General features: G+C 39.8%; 1 pseudogene; it reads left to right on the top strand.

The window, feature by feature from the left end:
- The window catches only part of LOC144539852 (uncharacterized), a 79,213-nt pseudogene that overhangs the window by 62,926 nt on the left and 2,376 nt on the right, over window positions 1-13,911 (top strand).

Here is a 13,911-nt window from a genome sequence, read left to right as displayed (position 1 = left end):
GAGGGCGGGTGCCTGTTCCGCCCCTCGGACGCTCCCTCAAAACTGAGGGATTACACTGGCTCAAAAGTGAGTGCAGGTTGCCCCAGCAAGGCACTGCAACACAATAACAAACTACAGTGGAAGGCATGGCAGAGGAGGAGACAGCTTCCCACAAATGCAATAATATAGCTCTAAATTAATTGGCTACAATTGAAATGACTGCAATATTTAATTATAAGAAATAAAGTAAATAAAATAGATGTAGATTTGCCACAATTTGGTTGAAAGGAATGGATAGGACTGGTTGACAATTATGAAATTATTATAAAAAGGAAAACATGGTTAAACCATATGATACAATGTTGATATAAAATGAAAGAGTAACCTCTTAGGTAGAAACTACATTTTACAATTTCACCATTAATTTACGCTAGTCTGATTATTTTCATTGATGTTTTAATATGTTATTAAACCAGTCTCCCCTATAAAGCTCTGAAAAAACATACCAAACATACAAAGAAAATGTGTTTACCTCAATCTGACGTAATGCGCCAATCATGCAAGGCAGGTGTCTTCTTCTTGCTATTAAGCAGCGCTGCACATCTCAAATGAAACTGAACTCTTAACACTGAACACCGTGGCGACATCTGAAATGCCACGTCAACAGGAAGTGATGACAGAGGGAAGTGCGTCCCAGAGCTGTTACGGGTCACACCCCCTCTCGCCTCAGTTCCTCTCCTGTGAGTGGCCCTTTTGATACATCACTATCACTTCTAATTGAGTGTCACTCAAAAATGAAGGGGGAGTGTTTAGGGGCCGTAATGGGACGGGGGGATAGTCTACACCAGGCATCACTAACTGGCGGACTCCGGGCCGGATCCGGACCCAGTAACGGTTCTGTCCGGACCGCGACCAATTTCTGATCATTTAATGAGAATAAGACTGACGGAGCGGCCACACTGATCTGTCGGAAAACGGACAGAATTGACGGATTGATGGCAGAAATATAGCAGCCTAGCTTCACTCATAACGGTGCTACTTCATAGAAACAAGTTAAATTCACTTGAACACATTGTTTAATCACATTGAGAAAATAGGAAAGAATGTCTCGTTTCTTCTTTCTCGACATTTTCACAACAACCTGTCAGCTCCGCGATTTAGAGTAAACTGTCTGTGCTTGTCATTTGATTGTGCGTTTGTTTAATGTCGCCCAACATCCCGGTTGAGTGGAGTTTTCCGTTTTTAAGCACTGTGATTGGCCCGAAGGTCCAAACACCGCCCAGCCGGAAAACTTTGGTCATAAAATGAACCACGTGATGCCCTCGGCTGCGCCTTGGGAAAAAGGGAAAATGAAAGTTCTGTTTGCACTATTTCAAAAAGAGGCACTTTCCTATTTTATTCTGAAGACTGTCTTGTTTTCTTTTACTTGAAATTAGAAAATAATTGTGATACTTTTAATTATGTTTAAGCTACTGATTTGTTTTCCACACGTTCCATGTGTGTGCATGGGAAAAGTTCTTGAAATTGATCAATAAATGTTGTTGAAATGATATTGAAATGTACATTGTTTATTTTATTTGATAGAAAGTCATACAACAACTACATATAGGCCTCCGAATCATAGCACAAGTTAGACATTATGATACTTCGGACCTTTGACGGGAAGAAATTTTAGTGACTGGACCTCCTTGAATTTTAGTTGAATACCCCTGGTCTACACCCATCACATCACACCTTCCACCTGTCAGCAACATGTGTGAGACCTCCGTCGGTGTCCACACATTTCTGGAACCATGGAATGAGACAACATTTCTCCAGCATGCAGCAAAAACAGCACATTCATATAGAAGGAGAGCGCTGTTGTAAAGTGCAAGAAGGAAACTGATTAAGTGATTAAGTGATTAATTTCTTTGACTTAGGGAATCGCTATTTCAGTGATTTTATTATAGTTAATTCTGTGTAGGGAAAATGAGATTGCAAAAGCTGCCACAGGAATGTAATTAAAAATTAAAATATAAATAAGAATATAGATAGGAATGTTCACTCATCGGTCCATGATGAATATGTATATTTGAAATCAAAAGAAATAGCCAAGCAAAGACACCAATGCAGAAAACATTGGAATTAAACACATTATAACATCACTTTCTTTTATTTGTATTATAACATGTTATTTTATAAAAATTTGTATTGTGTTCTAAGCTATTGTGTTCCTCGTGGGCTTTAGATTCCTTGTGGTCTTTTATTGCTTCCAATTTCAGATTTTTAGTCCCACAAATGGATTTCCCCTGTTCTTTTCGGAGGCTAGCTCCCGGCACACAGTGCAAAACATGATGCCTGCGCTCTCATCAAACCCAACCAGATGTGCCGTTCCCTCTTTTCTCCAAGTACCTTTTCTTTTTCTTTTTTTATGTTTCCTGTGTCCACAGCTTTTTGGCTCTTTTTTTTTTTCTGGTGGTTTAATTATTCCTGGAAAACGTCACCACATATTGTCACTGTTGTATGTTTGCAGCCTCCGACAAAACAAGAGTACTGAGTGAAGCTCTCTTCACTCAGTACGGGAATGTTGGGTGCAGTTTTTGATAGGACGCTCTTGATACTTGGCTAATACCAACACCAGAGAGAAAGAAGACACAGTTATCCTCCCCAAATACATCAGAAAGAAAGGAAAGAGTACAAATATAAAAAAGAACAATCCGAAACCCATAACCATAATACCATATAGAACTCTTATAGAAAAGGAGAAAAGGATTTTACAATCAAAAATGCCTCTGAAGTCTGTCTCCCCGTCGCTTAAGTCTGTCTCCCCATCTTCATTTTTTGGGTACCACTTCCAACACTCTTACTTTTAAAAAGCCTGAATTGCCATGTTTCACATCCCTATACCGTATGGCAATGGGATAGTTTTTATTTGTGACTGTAATGGCATTCTTATGTTCTGCCAGTCTATCTTTTAATCTCCTCTTTGTTTGTCCCACATAAAAACATCCACATGGACATTCCAACCTGTAGATTACATGTGTGGTATCGCAGTTAACAAAGGAAAGCATTTTATACTGTACATCCTTTCCCCATGTGCATCTAGAAATGTATTGCTTTTCAAAAGGTACCTTCCCATTTAGCCACTGTAATCATTGTTCACAACACAGTTACCACACATGTAATCTACAGATTGGAATGTCCATGTGGATGTTTTTATGTGGGATGAACAAAGAGGAGATTAAAAGATAGACTGGCAGAACATAAGAATGCAATTTGAGTCACAAATTAAAACTATCCCATGGCCATACACTATAGTGATGTGAAACATGGCAACTCAGTCTCTTTAAAAGTAAGAGTGTTGGAAGTGGTACGAGTGGTAAGATTATATATGGCAACTGTTACTCCATCACAGCTTTCACCCTGAGGAAGGCTGTGTATGTGCCGCAACGCGTTGGTGCTTTTTAAACATTTTTAAAGGTCCCATATTCTACACTTTCCAGTGTTTTATTTTATGTCTTGAGGTCCATTCAAAGCTGTGTGTGTGGTGTCATGAACCAAAAACACTCTCAATCCATTTTTACACGTTCGTTTTCCAGCATTTCTCTGAGCCTTACCAAGAACAGGCTGTTTCTGTCGCCGTGTCTTTAAGGCTCATTAATATTAACGACCCCTCTTTTCTGATTGGCTAACTGTTTCAAGAGTGAAACGTGAGAGACCGCAGAGCCGGCAGCTACAGGTAGGGAAAACCCTCTGGTAATAAACAATACAACCGCTTTGAAAAAAACACTTTGTTAGTCTATTATTTCTTACAAAAATGCTAATGAGCGAACCTTTGTGATGCCACAAAGTTACGGAAGTCCAAACGGCTCGTTTAGAGGCTCGCTTTTCTAATATGGATTGTGTGGATTTAGTTGGCGACTGTGTGTTTTGATACTTTCACCATGTTTAGATAGCACATCCAACTCTTTTATAATCAAAGAGGCAAGGGAAATCCTGTTTTTTTACCTTTACTTTTTGTATGGGAAGAGAGCCTTGGATACTTTTTTTCCTGCTGGAACATGATCCTGTCACCCAAGCTTCTCTCCATACTACAAAGCAGCATTCCTCTTTTGTGAATGATGAAGACTGTGATATACGGTCGGTTTGACTACTGTTGACAAAATTTACTTATTGTAAGTCGCTTTGGACAAAAGCTTCTGCTAAATGACATAATATAATGTAATGTAAATTGGTAAACTCCTACTTAAGTTCCTTTGAGCCCTTGGCAAACATCCAGAATATCATTCCATCTGATCCACTCTTCTCTCAGATCTCAGAAACCGGCCACATTACCCGCTTCTGGTTCCGCTACCACCTTCACCAAGTTCTCATCAAATCTGGAATCTCCCGAAACCTTTTCTCTGGTCATTCCTTTCGTGTCGGAGCTGCCACAACAGCATTCGGCTGTAGAGTCCCAGAGCATCTAATCAGACTCACAGGTCTCTGGTCTTCCCAAGCCTACCATCTTTACATTCCTTCAGATCCGCGAGATCTGTGCATCGCTCACTTAACTCTGATCCACCATGGGTCGAAATGACCAAGGTGTGTGGCCTCTACCTCATTTGGAAATAAGAAATAGCTGTTGCATTGCAGCTTCCAGGTGAGCAGCTACAACAGCTAACTAGTAAGTTAACATCACTACTGTATGTGACGATTACGCTACAACAATCTACACATAAATTATTTTGCTGTGCGAGTATTTTAATGCATGTGTGACTGGCCATTGTGGGTCCCATTAAATCATCATTTTCATTCTGTCACTGTCAGAGAGGGTCAAACACCTCTGCACACCCAATACAGACAAATATTAGCCTACACTGAAAAACAAGTGGAGGCTAAGGCACCAGGAATACCTCAAGTCACATGTGCTGCTCAGGCTAACAGCACACTTAAGGTAATTTATGTGCATCTTAGTAGAATTTTATGGGTAGAATTTGTCTCAATTCATAAGCACAATGAGTCACTCGTTTCTTTTTATCGTCTTTTATCTTCTTATCTTAATTTTATCTTACTTTTATTTTATCCATACTGTTTATTTTGGTTTCCATCTTATGGTTATCCTACTATTTACTTGAATGTTGCTCTTTTCTCTGTCCTCCTGTCAAAGCACTTTGTAAACTCTGTTTTTAAAGGTGTGATATAACTACAGTTATTATTATTATTAACTTTAAGTGAATCATGTCAAATTAATTCATGTTGATTAAAAAAGCTTGGCTGTCAACACATACCGTAATGAATACATCATCAAACCTTTCTTTCAGCCATCATCTCTGCCACCTCCTACGATGGTTTACAAGTTGATTGATGAACACTCATGCCTGTGAAAACTATCTGTTGCACTGCTATCTGATGGTTAATTGTTTATGTAAAGAGCACGTTCAAGTTCAGGTTATTTGTTTTACAAAAGAACTACATGCAAGAACTCTGATGACTTTAATAGTTATTTTGCCAAATGTCATTTTTGTTAAATGTAAAAAAAAAAACCAATTTCCCAGGCTGCCAAGCATAAACCCTGCCTAAGGCTCACAGGCTCAAAGGGAAACAAAAGTTCAGAACGAGAACTAATAATAATAATAATAATAATAATAATAACTTTATTTATTTAGAACTTATCAAAACAGTTACAAAGTGCTTCACAGTAATAAAAGAAAAGTAACAATAGTAGGAGGAAAGGATACATGACAAAGTAAAATTCATAATACAAATACATTCCCAGAAAAACAAGTTAAGCAAAAGCAAGTCTAAAAAAAGAATGTTTATAAGAGAGATTTACACTGAAGCTGGCTAGCCTGATCTCATCAAGCAGGTCATTCCAGAGTCTAAGAGCCCTGATGAAAAGCAATAATAGTGGGAGGAGAGGATACATGATAAAGTAAAAAAACATATCAAAGTAAAATATATAAACAAAGTTAAAAAGAATCAGAAAATGATGATAAATAAGCAACATTCCCGTAGGAATGTTGGAGGAAAGAAGGCATGACAAAGTAGAATTAATAATACAAATACATTCGCAGAAGAACAAGTTACATAAAAGCATGTCTAAAATAGTGTGTTTTTAAGGGAGATTTAAAGGAGGACACTGAGGCAGGCCGAATTTGGCTGGAAACACCCTCAGGGCCTTAACTTTTGTCTGAATTTAATTGTTCTTTGATATCCAGCTCTTACCATGTGCTAAACAGTTATGCATAGAGGCCAACTCATTTGATTCAAAAAGGTACAACTGGGTATTATCAGCATAACAATGGAAGAAGACGCTATGCTGTCCAATTAAGTGACCCAGAGGAAGCATATACAGGGATAACTGAGCCAAGAATTGAGCCTTGTGGCACACCGCATGTGATGAAGGTCTGAATAGGAAAAGAACCCGTGTAGGACAGAACCAGAAATACCAACCCACTGCCTCAATCTATTGATGAGGATACCATGGTCTACAGTATCAAATGCAGCACCAAGATCAAGCAGCTCTAACACAGCTCTCACTGGCATTCATGAGGATATCATTTACAACCCTGACAGGGCAGTTTCAATGCTGCGCTGCTGTTGGAAACCAGACTGAAATTTTTCAAATATGTTATTTTCCGAAATTTCCAGGAGGTGCCTCGACAGCCAGAGATGAAGGGTAATTTCAAAATAGGTCTGTTGTCGGTGAGAGAAGAAGCATCAATACCACTTGTTTAAAAGAGGCTGAACAGAAGCAGTCAAAGTATTCAGTTGACAACAAAGCAAGCTGGGTCCTAAAGTTTCTAAAACTTCTAAGATGACAACAAACGTGGGAGGCATCTGTACCTGGCAGTGACTCTGCTTGAGGAACATTCAGCAGCTGTTGGTGGATTGCCACTAAAAGGTTTGAATGTGTGAAGAGTCCTCCATCAGACACTCCTCCCTGGGTGCCAATGTGTGCATAGAGGAACCTGTAGTGGGCATCAACAACCGCCATCAGCAAGATGGAGAAGCGTGATTTACAATTCCTGTAAGTGCTTCCACTTTTGCCTGGAGTGAGGATAGCGATGTGCCTCCCATCAATGGCCCCAAGGCGATGAGGTAATTGCCACTTGTCTTGGAAACCTTTAACTACCTCTCTCCACTCTGCCTCTGTTGTGTGTGTCTGGGAAAAAAGTCAAATGTTATCTCTTTCACCGTCCACTAAAATACTTTAGACAATGAAAATGCATGATATCAACATAGCGTCAGCGTAGTACAGTCCTGTAATGTCCTCTACGTTATTTAGAATGTGTCCCTTACCTGATAAAAAAAACTAACATGCAGGGCTAATTAACAAACATGAAAATCATACCTTCATGTAGTCATCTTTGAGAACAAGGCACGGCACCTCAAACCAAGCAATAGTGCAAATAGCAAATGCACTGCAAAAAATATCCACCTCAACAACAAAATTTTGTCTATTATTTAGTCCTAAAATTTTTATTTTCTCAAAAAAGTGCAAAAAAATCTGCCAATGGAGTGAGATAATTTCACTTGTTTCCAATGCAGTGATCTACTATATTCTGACTTGTTTCAAGATATTGACACTCAGTGGAGTTATCTCACCTCATTGACAGATTGTTTTCTCTTGGAAAATAAGATTTAAGGCTGAATATGAGACTAAATGATTTGTTAAGATGGATGTTTTTTGCAGTGTGGAATTAAACATTGCTAATCCTGATTGTTAACAAAGAACATCATCATAGTTATTCTTACCAGTGGCAAGGAATCTAACTGTCACGTTGAGTCTCTCCTTTGCAGTAATAACCTGTCTCAGGTGTGTGTGTGTGTGTGTGTGTGTGTGTGTGTGTGTGTGTGTGTCTCTCTTGGTTATGTAGAGTGCCACTAATCCTACAAGATGGTTAAAAGTCCTCAGCATTCATGTGAAGGAGGCTCCCAAAGCCTCTAGTGTTATCAACCTGCAGAACAGGTGTTAGCCACTCAGAAAGGACGATGTAGATTCCTCATGTGATTTGGTAGAAGAGGTAGCTGGCTACTAGAGGTATCACACTGTTCAGTTTTGTGTGTGTGTGTGTGTGTGTATGTGTGTGTGAGTGAGAGATAGAGAAAGCGAGAGAGAGACATACACAAAGGAAATTTAAATACAGGGCTATTAAGAAAACTTCACCCACTACAAAATCATGTCTACATATAAGCTATTTACTAGTAGTTATACATACTATTTTAAGTTTAGCGAAAATTTAGAAGATTACCTCGAGCTCCCTTTGGAGGAGAGGCAACCCATGTTGTCTTCTTCTACCAGACCATGATTGAGTCCAAATCCTTCTTTGCCTTTTCTTAATGTTTTTTTCAAGGCATAGCATTGCCATAATTATGCCAAGTGCTTGTTTGTGCCTCCATCACACCATTTTGAAACCGTGGGTTGGCGTGCCGCTGGCTGATGTAGTACGCAGCGCTGTCTTTCAAACAATCATACATTATGAAGACTTAAACTCACACAAGATTCTACACTGATCACATCCCACAATCTGACATATAACTAGAAGGGCACTCGGAGAGTGCAGACCTCCGCCAAGGTTCGTGCTATTATTGCTTGTTCGTGAGTTGGATCCGGATCCGCTCCAAAATTTAATGGGTTCTTCCTTGGCCCATGCTACACCCTTCCACGAAGTTTCATGAAAATCGGGCCAGTAGTTTTTCCGTAATCCTGCTAACAGACAAACAAACAGACAAACAAACAGACAAACAAACAGACAAACAAACAGACAAACAAACAGACAAACAAACAAACAAACGGCACCGAAAACATAACCTCCTTGGCGGAGGTAATAAGCACAAAAGACAGATGAAATTGCACAGCCTGCGTGGGGTTTAAGTCGATGGTACAGATGATAAAATGACCTTGAGCAAGACACTGGATCCCTACCAGCTCCAGGGTGCTGCTCTGTTCCTGACCCGGTGCTCTGACCTCCCTGTGGAGGACGGCAAGAAAAAATCTAATTCCCCTCCAGGGAAAAATGTATTGCCAGGGTTAGGCGGCAGCCACACTGATCCATCAGAAAACTGACGGATAGATTACTGTCAACTGGGCTTTTTTGGAATGTCAACATGGAGGCTGATGCAGAAATACAGTAAGGCTTTGCTCATAATGGTGCTACTTCATAGAAACTAAGAGGCTAACAGCCCCGCAACATTTCATTTTGTGGAAGCTTCCCTGCCGGGAATCGAACTCGGGTCTCCCAGTTTAAAGTCTGCAATCTAACTCTCTGCATCACATTTTCACTCATGTGACCAAAAGCTGTGAACAGAGCGAACGATTGACCGACATTGCGCTCCGTAGAGCCCCTGCTGTCGCGGGGCTAAAAATAAGAAACAGACTATACAGTATAAATTAAATAAGAAACTCACCTGGAAAACCTACAATCATCCCAATGATATGCTTTCTCCATTTTATCTTTGTTTTGGTCGTACCGTTGTCTGTGTTTGCTGCTGTTTTTTCCAAAACAAACATAGGAATGCCTCTACTTGGCTAAACGGATGGTGACGAATCTGTCTATCCAGAAGAAGTTCTGCTGGGTTGAACTTTCTATCCATCAAAATGGATGGAAATCTGACAGACAGTCGCGTCATCAGTCCTGTCCGGACAACAGACAGCTCTCACTGAAAATTAATTCAAATGAACGTACATGGACAGACAACAGATCAGTGTGGCCGCTGCCTTAGGGATTGGATTCTCACAGGGACCACAAATGTATGCTCACATGGATAAAAGCATCCAGCAAATGTTATGTTGGTGCAGGGTGAGGTAATATACAGTGATTAATATATGTAATTGTGTACAGCAGTGTCTAACTAGTCACTGACAGGAAAATCATAGTAATGGAACACATTCATAAAACATATCAGCCCTGGATGATGTCACTCAATCCAGTCCCAACCCACAGTGCAGCACACACCATGCAGCATTTCTGAATGCATCTTGTTCTGAAAGTTTACTTAAAACTGAAACAGTATGGAAAAAAGGGGGTTTACAAATGGGGTTAAACAACACGGAATGGCAGGAATGAGTAAAGCAAAGGAGTAAGTAGTATCAAATTAATGTCAGTTGTGTTTATGTCAATAAGCCTGTGTGGCAAGCAGGTAAATTAAAGGGCTGTGATGAGTTATGGTCTGAGTTATTTTTACTGTGTGGATTTGCAGGACATTTGCTAGCAAGTTTAGCCAGTTAAATTGGTTCTGCTGCACTTGGCCAATGTGCTAAAGAGGGTGATATTATGAAAATACAAATACGTGTTTTGATGATGCTTTGAATTTACAAGCTGTCCAGTTTGATGCCAATCAATTAAAAACAACAAAATTCATTTTTCTGAACATAAGAATATTATTGCACTTATTGCTCATTTTATTATGTTGTTAGCAAGTAACTTTTCCTGTTTATTGTAATTCTCCTGACAACCACTTGTGCCCCTCACCCCACCTTGCCGCCTTCCTCTTCCAAAGACCAATACCACCACCCTTCTGCCCTAAGGGGACCACAGTGAAAACAAGATCACTTTCATTCCTACCTTGTGTGCTACAGATACATCTGATGGTGAGGTTCTGGTCCACACCAAACGACTGGCTGAAGAGAAGTAGCCAGACAGACCTGCGCACAATTACATTATGCAGGAGAAGTGTCTGCCCCCGAGCCACTGGACTGGGTTTCATCTCCGCTCAGAATGATATGATAATTCAGAGTGATAATTTGTTAACCTGATTTCCTGAATTTCACTCAACAGAAGGCCGCGCCCAGCTCATTTATTGATGAGCCATGGCCAGACGTATTTGTGTGGCAGAACAGAGCACAAGAATATGGATGGTTCCGGGGCGTCCTGGTGGCTTAGTGGTCTAAGGAAGGCGCGTACCATGTAACTGCGACGTCCTGGGTTTGAATCCGGTCCTTTGTCGCATGTCATTCCCCTCTCTCTCTCCTAATCTTTCCCGTCTATCTCTACTGTAAACACTATCATAATAAAGGCAAAGATGCAGAAAAATAATCTTTAAAAAAATCTAAGAATACAGATGGTTTCACCAGGCTAGAAGAGAAGTTGTCTCGGGCCACTTCCAACTTCCAGCTGGACCCTAAAGCAACGCATTTGAAGTGAGATTCAGAGACAGGAAGACAGCGCATTTGAAGTGAGATTCAGATTAAAGACAGGAATAAAAACCAGGGAATCAAACTGAGGGAGCAGGGGGGTCTAATGGTTAGAGAGTCAACCTTTGAACTGGAGGACCTGGGTTTAAGCCCCCCCCCCCCCCCCCCCCCCCCCAATCTGCTGAAGTGTCCTTGAGCAAGAAGAGCATCCCTACCAGCTCCTGCGGCTCTGTAGCTGACCCTATGCCTTTACCTCAAAATGGCGGGGGGCCAGCAAACATTTTTCCGGCGGGGATCAATATGAAGTGTCTCATCATTATGTAATGAAGCTGACTGGCCAATTATTTATGAACATATTCCAATGCTACACCTCTCTCTGAATGTTTTCAAGACCATCACTTATGAATTTTTATTTTTGGAAATAGCCATACTGCATTACAATCCTAAACAAATTGCATACCAAATAACAAAAAGCCAATGATTCCAGTGGGCACATAGATGGGCTATACCAAGATGAAACTGTAGAACATCCCTTACATCAAATGATTGTAGAATTAATAATGATAAAGACAGTTAGAGGGAGAAGGTTCCTTAAAAAGTCCCAAATTGTGACCTAGCTCTACCAGTGGTAATCAATTTGAAGCATTCAAACCATGACAGTGTTCTGCGAGGTGAGATTTTTGTATCTGCTACCTAATGGGCAAAGGTGAGTCTGATGTGTTTTCGGTTTTTCTGTTTCTCAAAATCCTGCCTTTTAACATTATTATGGATTTTTACCCTTTATATCCCACCGTTTCTCTGCTACACAAGTTTTACACCGCTACAATTATGTTTATAGTCGCTCTAATCCTCTTTCTCTCTAGATGTTTCTTGCGTCTCTGTTTCTTTCTCTCGCACACACACACACACACACACAGCCACACAACGCATTTATTTTCACAAGAAGTTAATGAACTGAAGTGCTGAGGTCAGGAATTTAATCAAATCAAACTGTCTCTCTAAATATATCTGTGCCACTTGCTGTGATAACATGGCAGAGTAAATTGGGTGGAAATATGGCAACAATCCGAGAACCAGAAACTGCATGTGCTGCTGTTCTAAATTCACTAATTCCAGTTATCTGTTGAGATATTTGTGTGCTTGTGTGTGCTTATGGATTGAAATATGTTCATTTCTGTGTCTGTGTGTTTGCGTAGTCATAGTGTAACAGGCCAGTACCAGGTGTGTTTTTATGTGTGCATGCTTGTGTGTGTGCACATGTGCATGTTCTGAAGGGTGGCAGGAAAATGTGACTATATTCTGTGCAAGTTAGATCTTTTCACTTTTACATTTTAGCTGCCTGCCAGATGGTCCACAAAGCACCAACTAACTGGAAGGCAATCTTGGTTGGAATCAATAGACAGACTTTTTGAGAGGAAGTAGTGATTGAGTGATCGATTCACGTATCAGTCGTTCATTAGCGATACTTTAAAGTGAACGAGTCAAATCGGTTTGCCGACGGAACTGAATCGAAATTTCAAATCAGGTAGTGTCACGACTGTAGGACGGCCTGAAAGAATCAAGTAAGTAGACGTCCAACCACTAAGAAGAAAATGGACAGTGATCACTTAGAATCTGCTAAGTAAATTACTTCCCACTGTTTGAGATTGTGTGTGCATCAAACTGTGAGTAAATTCTCCTCATTGTTTGTTCTAACTAATGTAGATATTGTGTTGAATTGCATTGCAGATATTGTGTGTTAGCTGTCAGCTGGCTAAATAGCATTTTAACCTCTTATATGGTTATTAACCCATATGGGGATTTGTAATACACACAATTTGGAGTGTACTTGCATAGCATTTAATCGGATGCCTGTCTGCCCAATAGCCTAATGGGAGTTCACTGTATTAGTTCATTAGATAGATAGTTAGTTAGTGAAGCAGCCTCAAAATTTAAGTTGTGAACCTGTAATTTTATTTGTTTGTGTTGTAACTCAGCTCTGTGATGGAATACCTTAAAATTGCACCATTATTTAAATTTTGGTTTGCTTATAATGCAATTAAGAACTTAAGGATGGGGACACACTAGAAGATTATTGGGCTGATTTACACCTGATTTGCCCATCCTGATCAATGTTTCCTCTAGGAAACACACACACACACACACACACACACACACACACACACACACACACACACACACCTGTGTGCTAAGACCATAACTAAGATCTAAAGAAAAGAACTGACTACAAGAATATATTTTAGTGTTATGAATGTTTATTCTTTTACTGACACCCTCAGTAAACAAACAATCAAACATCACTTTCAATGAAACCAGTGAAATAGAATATAAAGAATAAATGATTCCCTTAGATCAGTGACTCAGAAGATCAGGTATCATCTGTCTAGCCAGATGATTAGAGAGCGTAGTTTCCTCTTTCATTTGCTGATAATCTCTCCCTATCTAGCAGGCTGTTTTGGGGAAGCTACTTTGTAACTTTATATCTCAGCTGATATTGTGTATTATAATAATTTCTAATAATAATAATAATACTCTATATTTATATAGCACATTTCAAAACAGAGTTTACAAAGTGCTTTACAGAGAAAAAAAAAACAGACAGAAAGACAAAAGTACAAACCAGAAAAATGTGTTTTGAGACTTGTGCTTTAAAAATAGTAACAGATTCAGACAATCTAACAATGGAAGGCAGATTGTTCCACAGTCTCAGTGCCATTACTGCAAACACTTTATCACCCTTTGAGTTCTTCAGTCTAGAAGTTGCAACAGCCAAGAGTCCTTGGTTTGAAGAGCTAAAGGGCCTTGTGGTGTTTTATTCAGTTTCTTATATTAAA

This window comes from Centroberyx gerrardi, chromosome 2 (assembly GCF_048128805.1).
Source record: "Centroberyx gerrardi isolate f3 chromosome 2, fCenGer3.hap1.cur.20231027, whole genome shotgun sequence".
Lineage (NCBI taxonomy): Eukaryota > Metazoa > Chordata > Actinopteri > Beryciformes > Berycidae > Centroberyx > Centroberyx gerrardi.
Note: the sequence above shows the minus strand (reverse complement) of the source record. Positions and strands in the feature narration are given on the sequence as shown.